Source organism: Meles meles, chromosome 5 (genome assembly GCF_922984935.1).
Source record: "Meles meles chromosome 5, mMelMel3.1 paternal haplotype, whole genome shotgun sequence".
Lineage (NCBI taxonomy): Eukaryota > Metazoa > Chordata > Mammalia > Carnivora > Mustelidae > Meles > Meles meles.
In genome coordinates this window covers 147,213,587-147,224,711 of record NC_060070.1, presented here as the reverse complement: position 1 = coordinate 147,224,711, position 11,125 = coordinate 147,213,587, and the positions used below count along the sequence as shown (strand labels likewise).

Below are 11,125 nucleotides of genomic sequence, written 5' to 3'. Positions count from 1 at the left end.
TATGGAGGGAGAGCACATGCCGTAGAGACAACAGATGGGGCCAGGGCTGGAGAAAGGAGAGCGTAGGGCATGAAGCAAGTAGACCTAGCCTGCAATGAGCAAGAAGGCAAGTGGCAGAGAGGAAAATGAAGTGGTGGGTAGGGCCCAACCATGCAAAGTACTAGGTTATATGAAGGAGTTCAGATTTTATTCCAAGTTCAGTGAGAAGCCATGGACTAGTTTTAAGTAAATGAATGACATGGCCTGATGAACATTTTAAAGATTTTTTCTTTGAGTAATCTCTACACCCGTTGTGGAGCTCGAACTTACATCCCTGAGATCAAAAGTCACATGCTCCACCAACTGAGCCAGCCAGGTGCCCCAACCTGATTAACATTTTAAAAATATCTCTCGGGACGCCTGGGTGGCTCAGTTGGTTAAGCGGCTGCCTTCCGCTGGGGTCATGATCCCAGCATCCTGGGATCGAGTCCCACATTGGGCTCCGTGCTCGGCGGGGAGCCTGCTTCTCTCTCTGTCTCTGCCTGCCTCTCTGTCTGCCTGTGCTCACTCTCGCTTGCTCTCTCTCTCTCTCTCTCTCTGACAAATAAATAAGTAAAAAAAACTTAAAAAAAAATCTCTCTAGGGGGCACCTGGGTGGCTCAGTGGGTTAAGCCTCTGCCTTCCGCTCAGGTCATGATCCCAGGATTCTAAGATCGAGCCCCACATTGGGCTCTCTGCTCGGCGGGGAGCCTGCTTTCCCCCCCTCTCTCTGCCCACCTCTCTGCCTACTTGTGATCTCGGTCTGTCAAATAAATAAATAAAATCTTTAAAAAAAAAATCCCTCTAGGTGCTCTGTGGAGAATTCATGGGGAGGACACTAAGATGGCGGGGATGTTTAGAAGAGTGTTGTGGTTACCCAGTCTAGAGGTGATGGTGGTGGTTTGGGTAGGAGGAGAGAAGGAGAGAAGTGAATGGTTTGTGATATATTTTGGGGATAAAATTAATAGAATGTCCTAATGGACTCTTGGGGAGATGAGGGGAAAAAAAGATTTGGGATTAGGGAAGTACAAAATAATCATTTAGGGAGGGATCAGCTGAGTTTATTAGAGATACATAATTAGGTTGCTAAGCAGTGTTTAGGTTGGAGACATCGATTTTTCACCTATACCAATCAGTTCTGTTGTGTGTTTTCTTCAGTTTGGGTGAGAACAGATAGATGGTTGCGTTCATCTTGGGTAGGGTTTGGTGTGTTTGACCGGGGGTGGGGTGGGGTGGGGGAAAAGAAGCATGGCGGTGGCTATAGTGTTTGCAAAGGACTTCCCATACTGAGGGTGACTCTAAGTATCCAGGTACAGGAAGAAGTAAAGGCAGGTGGGGCTGATGGGCAAAGAGAAAGCCAAGGGGTTGTGGATTGGAAGTCTTCACGAGATGAAAGATGGTGGAAGGGCAGGGGGATGCATTGAATAAGTTGGAAGAAAAATAGCTTTGTTAGAGAGTGGCATGTCTGATTTCTGATTTTATAAGTTGCTGAGGCAGGGCGTTCAGTGAACCAGTAGCTCAGCATCTTGGGTGGGTTATCCGATATACATTGACGTTGTCCAATATGATGATGGAAGTTAGGGTGGACTGGAAGTCCGCTGCTGAAATCTCAGGTGAGTGAAGAGAAGGGACAGCAGATGACAGTGATGAGGAGGGAAGTGTGATTCAGCTGAATGTAGGAGTCTCAAAAGAGAGGGGATATTTACAGGAGAAAGCAGGTTCATTGTCTGCAAGTCGGCAAACGTTGATCCAGCCGCCAAACTTGAGGTGAGAACAACCAGTTTCCGCTTAAGAGGTTGGGGTGGGGGAGGAGATGCAGTTCTCAGACAGCTCTTGGGTTTCACTGAGGCAGAGATGGGGGGAGGGTGTGGAGAGCAGAGTTGAAGGGCGCTGGAAAGCTGGTTGAGCACAGAGCAGAATTTCCAAGGGCATAATGAAGTCGAGTTGGGTCACATGGAGTGTGGGTGTCGATAAAGGATTTCTGGAGAGACTTTACAGCGGGTGATGAATCCCTGGCAGATTCTTGGTTCTTGGAAGGAGGTGGGCACTTAGCCTAACACTGAAGTCTGAAGTGCTTTTTGTTTGGTCATTGTTGTTGTTGTTTTTTAACAACAAATTTGGTAACCATTTGGGTCATTCTCCTCTTAAAGTTCTCTTTTCATTTCAAAGTTGATAATAAAAATGCACAAAAAATGAACGCAGAATTTTTGCTTGGGATGATGAAAGTGTTCGAGAAACGGATGATAGTGGTAGTTGCACAACACTGCGAGTGTACTTCATGCCACCGAATTACACACTGAAAAAATAGTTAGATCGGTAAATTGTATATGATGTATATTTTACCACACACACCAAAAAACTCCATGCAACATTTAGTAAAGGTTGTAAATGAGCAGCCTGTTGGCTAAAACCGCTCTCAGATGTGTTTTCCTTGGCCTCAGATTGTTCTGGCTATCGTGTGTGAACAAAAAAATGAGATTAGTTTCTAACATTTGGAATCTGGAGATTTTGTATAAAATCCCTTCTAAAACCGGGCTGCCCCATAGCTGGAGACACACATTCCTACTTGGGTACAACCAGTTGGAGCCAAGGAAGGCCTGGCCCCCCCTCCCCAGCCCGTACCTCCATCATCCACACCGTGCTTTTGTGGGCACTAAGGTCTAAGCTCTCCTGTCGTTCAGCCCCGTGCCTGCCCGGTTGCTTCTCTTTCAACAATTCACAGAATGGCCAAATCGTTTTAAAGCTCAGCCTCTACGAAGATGAGCAAATAAAAAGTAGACTGAGCAGAGCTTTGTGTTTCAAGAAAAGTAGGAGAAAACATTTCTTGGTGGAAATGAAGCTGCTGTTTAATGTGTAAACAAAGTACGTCCCAAGAATACAATCCGGCCAACTCTGGTTATTTTTATTACCTGTCCAACTCCTGAGGGTGGCTGTGTTTCCCTCCCTGATTTATGAAAACTGTGGTATTACTTTAAGTTTTAAATAATTTGTGTAAAGCAGATGACCTAACACAATCTGAAGGTCATAGAAAATCTCCCAATTTTCAGGTCTTTAACCAATAAAAGTATTACAGCTTTGAGACTTTCGAGAACATCTGTGAGGCATTCATTAATTCGTGGATTAAACTACTGTTCTCAATATTTGCTCATAGGAAAACGGTGTTACATTTTCTGGTGTGTGTGTGAGAGAGAGAAAGGTGTCACGTAGATCTCTCTTATTCATTGGCACATAAATGCATTGTTTGTGCCAAATCAGTCAGTGGAGATGAGAACATTAAATCGGTGTGTGTCAACATTGCTGCGAACAAAAAAAGTTCCAGTACACAAAGCGGGCACGTACTGTCACCAGAAAAAGTGCACTGGCTTCTTTTTGACAGTAAAAATATAGTAAACACCAGTATTCTGGCACTATGATTGACTCTAGTCTAAAATACCCTAACACTTCTAAATTTACATACAAGGCAGGTTGACTTTTTTTTTTTTTTTAAAGATTTATTTATTTGACAGATAGAGATTACAAGTAGGCAGAGAGGCAGGCAGAGAGAGAGGAGGAAGCAGGCTCCCAGCCAAGCAAAGAGCCCGCTGCGGGGCTCGATCCCAGCACCGCGGGATCATGACCTGAGCTGAAGGCAGAGGCTTTAACCCGCTGAGCCACCCAGGCGCCCCAGGTTGACTTTTTTTTTTCTTTTTTTTAGTTCTCTTCCTTTTGGATGAACTTAACTTTTGGACCTCTTTGCTTGGTAATCACAGTACACTGAATTACCCTATCACTGGATGAGAGTTGAAAACGACACTTAATGAGAATGAAAATGTCCAATTTCTACTTAGAAAGGGAGGGTTACGCCAGGACCTGTCAGCCACAGGCTGACATCTCTTGGTGTACTGGGACATTAAGGAATATACCCAAGGCCCAGGCTAAGCCGTGTAAAAGCATGGAGGGTGTATCCGTTACCTAGAGTGGCTGTAACAAAATACTACCAACAGATTAAACCACAGAAATCTGTTCTCCGTCATGGTTCTGGAAGCCGGAAATCTGTAATCCAGATGGCAGCAAGGCCATGCTCTGTCTGAAGGCTCTGGGAGAGAACCTGTTCTATGCCTTTCTCTTCCCTTCTGGTGTCACCAGCAAACCTTGGCCTCCCTTGGCTTGTAAACACCACCCTAATCTCTGCCTCTATCGCCATGGCCAAGTCGTGGTCTCCCGGTGGGTCTGTATGTCTCTTCTCTTTTTATAAAGACAACAGGCCTATTGACGTAGGGCCCACCCAAATGACCTCTTGATAGGATTACGTCCGCAAAGACCCTGTTTCCAAACGAGGTCACACGGACAGGAACCAGGGCTTAGGACTTCAGTGTATCTTTTTGGAGGACACAATCCAACCCATAACAGAGGGACAGAACGGTGGACAGACCACGATCATGAATTAACTCTTTTGTTAGACTCTGGCCCAGCCATATCCCATGACAGCCATGGCTGCCTTTCTTTATTCCCCTGAGCCAGCTCTGGCTTCTTTCTATTCTGGCAGACTAATCAATGTATGTCAACTGTCATCTGTTTACACAGGTTCCTCCCTTATGTATGTTCTCCCCTTGCCTCAAACCCTGGAAACAGAATGCCCTGCATGGAAGCTGGAACACCATTCCTATGGATATCTGCCATCCGTCATTTCCCTGGTCTTTAATTCCTCCCCTGTGCTGCGTAGATTTTCTGTTGTCTTCACTTACACACCGTGCAGCAGCCTTGCCCGATCTTCGTTCTCGTTTGCCCAACAGTTGAAACCCAGCCTTGAGTACGTCCAGCTCTTCAGTCTCTGGGCCACCGAGCACAGCTTACCTCGCTGCCTTGCTCTCTGTTCCCTCCAGAGACGCTTCATGCCACCCACAAGCTCTGTACAACTGGGGCATCGCTGATTTTGCCTTACTCACACCTTTCTCTTCAACTCTTTTTTTTTTTTTTTTTTAAGATTTTATTTATTTGACAGACAGAGATCACAAGTAGGCAGGCAGAGAGGCAGACAGAGAGGAAGGGAAGCAGGCTCCCCGCTGAGCAGAGAGCCTGACACGGGGCTTGATCCCTCATGACCTGAGCCGAAGGCAGAGGCTTTAACCCACTGAGCCACCCAGGCGCCCCTTCTCTTCAACTCTTAATTCATGGAGAAAATGCACGGGTACTTTACTAATTCCACCAAATTTACAAATTAGCTTGGATGGGGACCCGCCACATTTCTCTTTCCCATTTGCGACAAAGGAAGCTAAGTCCATGCCAGGTCAGAAGCCTCCCCTCCGCCTTTTCCACCCCCGTCTCCGGATTCAGTCTCTCTCTGTCCTCTACAGATTCCTGTGCCTTTCTAGCATTTCTGCTGCATCTTTGATCTCCATCTCTTCCGTGTGCTCTTTCCCAGCAACATTTTAAGAGTCTCTTCCATTTTCTATTAACAAACAATCCTTCTTTCACCTGGAAGTCCTCCCTTAACCTGATATTCACTTTTGTTTTTAAAAAATCATGACGATAAGCTTATTTATGTGGTCTTTTACAGGTACTTACCTTCAGTCTTTATTCACCCTGGCTCTTCCCTGTCTTAGGTAAACTTCTTGAGTTATCCGTATTTGTGACCTGCCCCTACTCACGCACAAGCGTTCTTAGATCCAGTGGAATCTCTTCACCTACCGTTCTGATCATTAAAGACTTGCTTGTAGCTGAATCTAAGGACATCCTCTTGTCTTTTATTTCTCTTGCTTTCTCAGTAGCACGTGACACGTTTTTTTTTTTTAAAGATTTTATTTATTTATTTGACAGAGATCACAAGTAGGGAGAGAGGCAGGCAGAGAGAGAGAGAGAGGAGGAAGCAGGCTCCCTGCCAAGCAGAGAGCCCGATGCGGGGCTCGATCCCAGGACCCCAGGATCATGACCTGAGCGAAAGGCAGAGGCTTTAACCCACTGAGCCACCCAGGCGCCCCCAAGTGACACATTTTTTGCTTTCTACTTGATGGCTTCCAGACACCTAGAACTTGTGGTTTTCCTTGTAACTCGCTGATGTGTCTTCTCATTCTTCTCTGTTTCTCTTTCTCTCACTGCCCCATAAATATGGTGTTTAGCTTCTGCCCTTGGCCATCTTTGTTCCTCACTCCATGGGATATCCCATGAGATTTCTGCCACACTTGTAAATTCACGTGATGACAATTTCGGATCTGTAACTCTAGATCAGATTGCTCCCCACAGACTCCTATTCACATAGCCAACTGTCTACCAGACAACTTCACTTAGACGTCCTATGGACACCTCAAATGTACCATGTCAAAAATTCAACTCAAAAATTCAACCCCTCTATCTTGCCTTAACCCCTGGGTTTCCCATCTCATTGAACTCTGACCCCATTTACCCGCACCAGAGACTGGGTGTCATTTGTAGCCCGTATCCTTTTGTCCTTACCACTCCAGGTGCTCCTCCTTGTTTCCAGTGCCTGTGTCTGTGTGGGTTTTTGTTGTTGTTGTTGTTTAGTTTTGTGTGAGGAAAGCAAATCTTTTAGGAAGCAATGGAAACTCTTCCGCCTTGAGCAGAGCAGACTGGAAATGTTGGGTCAATGACTCATGAGAATTGGCTTATAAATTCCCTAGCTCCTCAATCTCTTGGCTGGGCTCTCTTGGCATTTGTTTTATATTATTTCTTTTTAAGATTTTATTTCTTTGTCAGGGGGAGTGGCAGGCAGAGGGAGAAACAAGCTCCCTGCTGAGCAAGGAGCCCAATGTGGGACTTGATCCTAGGACCCTGGGATCAGGACCTGAGCTGAAGGCTCACATCTAGCTGATTGAGCCATCCAGGCACCCCCATTGTATATCATTTCCTAGGATTTGTTCATGAATTCATGGTACAGTTGGCTTGATAAACCACTCTTTCCTGTCTACCTTCCCTTTTCCATGTCACTTCCTCTCTTTCCTACCCATGTTCCTTGTCCTCAAATGAACTACTTCTTCTTGATCCTTCCTTTAAGTCTGTTTCTGGAGGAAACCAAAGAAAGACATCATCCTTCTTTCTACTCCTTTCCTTTCTATTACCAAATTCTTTTATTTCTGCTTCACAATTGTCTTGAGAAGCTCACGTCTCTCCAACCCCAATGCCACTAGCCTGATGCTCACTTGCCATCATCTCTAGCCTGGATCACTGCAACGGCCTCCTACCTGCTCCCTTCAGTATTGTCCCCCTCCAACCCTTCCTCTTCCTTCCAGCAGTGATCTTTCCAATATGCAAATCTGCTAAAATCAAGGAGTAAACTTCTCAGGTGTCGACTTAGAATTGAGAAGCTGTCCTTGAGAAAATTCCAGAGTCCCATTAAAAGAAGCACTCTGTCATTTCCCTGTTACAGCACTTCTCACCCTGAACAGGAACTATCTGTTCACTCAGCTGAATTCCTCACCAGAATGTAGCCTCTATCAGGAGAGGAACATAGTATTTGTCTTTCTCTTCTTTTCTTTTCCTTTTCTCTCCCTATCTTTGTTGTTGTTGCATTCCTAGATTGTAACTCCACGTTATAGTTAGTCTAACTAAAGGTTTTTCAGTTTTATCTTTACAAGAAGCTAGCCCTTAATTTTATAGATCGTTTCTATGATTTTTCTGGTCTCTATGTCATTTATTTCTGCTCTCATCTTTATATTTTCTTCTTTCTGGTAACTTTGGATTTTCTTCTTTTTCTAGTTCCTAGAGGTGTAAAGTTAGGTTGTTTATTTGAGACCTTTTCTTAATGTAGGCATTTATTGCTATAAACTTCCCTCTTAGAACTGTTTTATTACATCTCATCAGTTTTGGTAATTTGTGTATCTCAAGGTATTTTTGATTTCCCTTTTGATTTCTTATTTGACCCAGTGTTTCTTTATTGATTTTCTGCCTGGATGACCTGTCCAGTATTGAAAGTTGTGTATTGAATTCCCCTACTAGTGTTGTATTGTTTTCTGTATCTCTCTTTAATTATATTAGTATTTGCTTCACATATTTAGCTGCTCCTGTGTTGGACATCCATATATTTACAATTGTAATAGCCTCTTGAATTGACCCCTTTAATATTATATAATGACCTACTTTTGTCTTATTAAAATCACAACTAGGCAGAGAGGCAGGCAGAGAGAGGAGGAAGCAGGCTCCCCGTGGAGCAGAGACCCCAATGCTGGCCTCGATCCCAGGACTCTGGGATCATGACCTGAGCCGAAGGCAGAGGCTTTAACCCACTGAGCCACCCAGGCACCCCTGTCTTATTATAGTTTTGACTTAAAGTCTATTTTATCTGATACACATGGAGCTATTTCTGGTCTCTTTAGGTTTTCATTTGCATGGAATGTCTTTTTCCAACCCTTTACTTCACTTTGAACCTGTGTGTTTCCTTAAAGCTGAAGTGAGCATCCTGTAGGCAGCAGATGGTTGGGGTCTTTTTCTTCCTCTTTTTTTTTTTTTTTAAACCCCTTCAGCCACTGTATGTCTTTTGATTAGAGAATTGAATCCATTTATATTTAGTATATATTAGTGTATATATAGTGTAAGTAAGGGCTTACTAATGCCATCTTATTGACAGTTTTTTGGCTGTTTTTATAGTTCTTTTGAACCTTTCTTTCTTGCTGTCATTGTGAATTAATTTTCCATAGCGGCATGCTTTGATTCCCTTCTGTTTACATTTATGTATCTATTACAGGTTTTTGCTTTCTGGTTACTATGAGGCTTACATAACATCTTATCATTGTAATAGTCTATATATTTTTTTAAGATTTTATTTATTTATTTGACAGACAGAGTTTACAAGCAGACAGAGAGGCAGGCAGAGAGAGGAAGGGAAGCAGGCTCCTGGCTGAGCAGAGAGCCCGATGCGGGGCTCGATCCCAGGACCCTGGGATCATGACCTGAGCCAAAGGCAGAGGCTTTAACCCTCTGAGCCACCCAGGTGCACCTGGAATAGTCTATTTTAAGCTGATAGCAACTTAGTTGTTGTTGTTGTTGTTGTTTTGCAGTTTTATATCTTTATTTGATGGTCAGTGATTAGTTCTCATCCACATTAACTGTCTGTAGATTTTTGAAAATGGTTACAGGTACAAAGGTAACTAATATATAGTGTTTGTTTGGTGAATCTTTATCCTTGTTACATTTTCTGGACATGGATACTTATGGAACATTCCTTATGCCTTTGGCCCAGACAGCTTTGTTGAGCTTGGTGTCAGTGTGCACATCTGGAGTTCCCACCTCCCTCATGGCAAAATGCCCGATCTCTTTGAGTGCTAGATAGGGCATGCTTCTTGAAGCCCACGCCGTGGACGTGCTTGTGGATAGTGATGGTGAATTCTCTGGTCACTACCTCAGAATGGCCCTTCTTCTTGCCACCCTTTTTGGTAGGAACCATTCTGTTGGGCCCAGGTTGGAGAGGAAAGAAAGACAGAAATTTAAATTAGATTGTGGGGTGCCTGTTGGTTCAGTTGGTTAGGTGTCTACCTTGAGCTCAGGTCATGATCCTGGGATCAAGTCCCAAGTTGGGCTCCCTGCTCAATGGGGAACCTGCTTCTCCATCTCCCTCAAACACCCCCCCCCCACTCATGCTGTCTTTCTCTCAAATAAATCTTTTTTTTTTTTTTAATATTTTATTTATTTATTTGACAGAGAGAGATCACAAGTAGACAGAGAGGCAGGCAGAGAGAGATGGAGGGAAGCAGGCTCGCCGCTGAGCAGGGAGCCCGATGCGGGACTCGATCCCAGGACCCTGAGATCATGACCTGAGCCGAAGGCAGCGGCTTAACCCACTGAGCCACCCAGGCGCCCAATCTTTTTTTTTTTTTAAGATTTTATTTATTTATTTGACAGATGGAGATCACAGTAGGCAGAGAGGCAGGCGGAGAGAGAGAGGGAGAAGCAGGCTCCTTGCTGAGCAGAGAGCCCGATGTGGGTCTTGATCCCAGGACCCTAGGATCATGACCTGAGCTAAAGGCAGAGGCTTTAACCCAATGAGCCACCAGGTGCCCTCAAATAAATAAATCTTAAAAAAATTTTGGTTGCATACAAAAACTACTGTTTCACCACCCCCTCCTTTTAGTGTTTTGATGTCACAATTTACATATTTTTAAAAAATTTTTTATTTATTTCTTGTTTTTTTTTATAAACATATAATGTATTTTTATCCCCAGGGGTACAGGTCTGTGAATTGCCAGGTTTACACACTTCACAGCACTCATGATAGCACATAACCTCCGCAATGTCCATAACCCCCCTTCCCCTCTCCCAGTTTGTTTTGTGAGATTAAGAGTCACTTATGGTTTGTCTCCCTCCCAATCCCATCTTGTTTCATTTATTCTTCTCCTACCCCCCTAACCCCCCATGTTGCATCTCCACGTCCTCATATCAGGGAGATCATATGATAGTTGTCTTTCTCCAATTGACTTATTTCACTAAGCATGATACCCTCTAGTTCCATCCACGTTGTTGCAAACGGCAAGATTTCATTTCTTTTGATGGCTGCATAGTATTCCATTGTGTATATATACCACATCTTCTTTATCCATTCATCTGTTGATGGACATCTAGATTCTTTCCATAGTTTGGCTATTGTAGACATTGCTGCTATAAGCATTCGGGTGCACTTGCCCCTTCGGATCACTGTGTTTGTATCTTTAGGGTAAATATGCAGTAGTGCAATTGCTGGGTCATAGGGTAGCTCTATTTTCAATATTTTGAGGAACCTCCATGCTGTTTTCAACAATTTACATATTTTTATATTGAGTATCCATTAACAAATAATTGTAACTATAAGCTACAATAATTATTAACTTCAATATTTTTGTGCTTTAACGGACATAAGCTTTGATACTTTTGTCCTTCAGCTTTATATTGGAATTAAGTGATTAACACACTATCGTATTATAGATTTAGACTATGTAGTCACCCTTACCTTTACCAGTGTATATTTTCACATGTTTTTAACTTATTAATTAGTGTCCTTTCATTTCAGCTTGAAGATATCTTCTCAGTATGTCTTAAAAGGTAGATGTGGCGATGAACTGCCTTAGCTTTTGTTTGTCTGGGAAAGTCTTTATCTCAGAGCCTTTGTATCTGAAGGATAGTTTTTCTGAGTAAAGTATTCTGGGCT

At 43.5% G+C, this 11,125-nt stretch overlaps 1 pseudogene; it reads right to left on the bottom strand.

Moving 5' to 3' along the window:
- Positions 1-9,033: 9,033 nt before the first annotated feature.
- Positions 9,034-9,391, bottom strand: LOC123941230 (annotated as a pseudogene).
- Between the last annotated feature and the right edge of the window lie 1,734 nt (positions 9,392-11,125).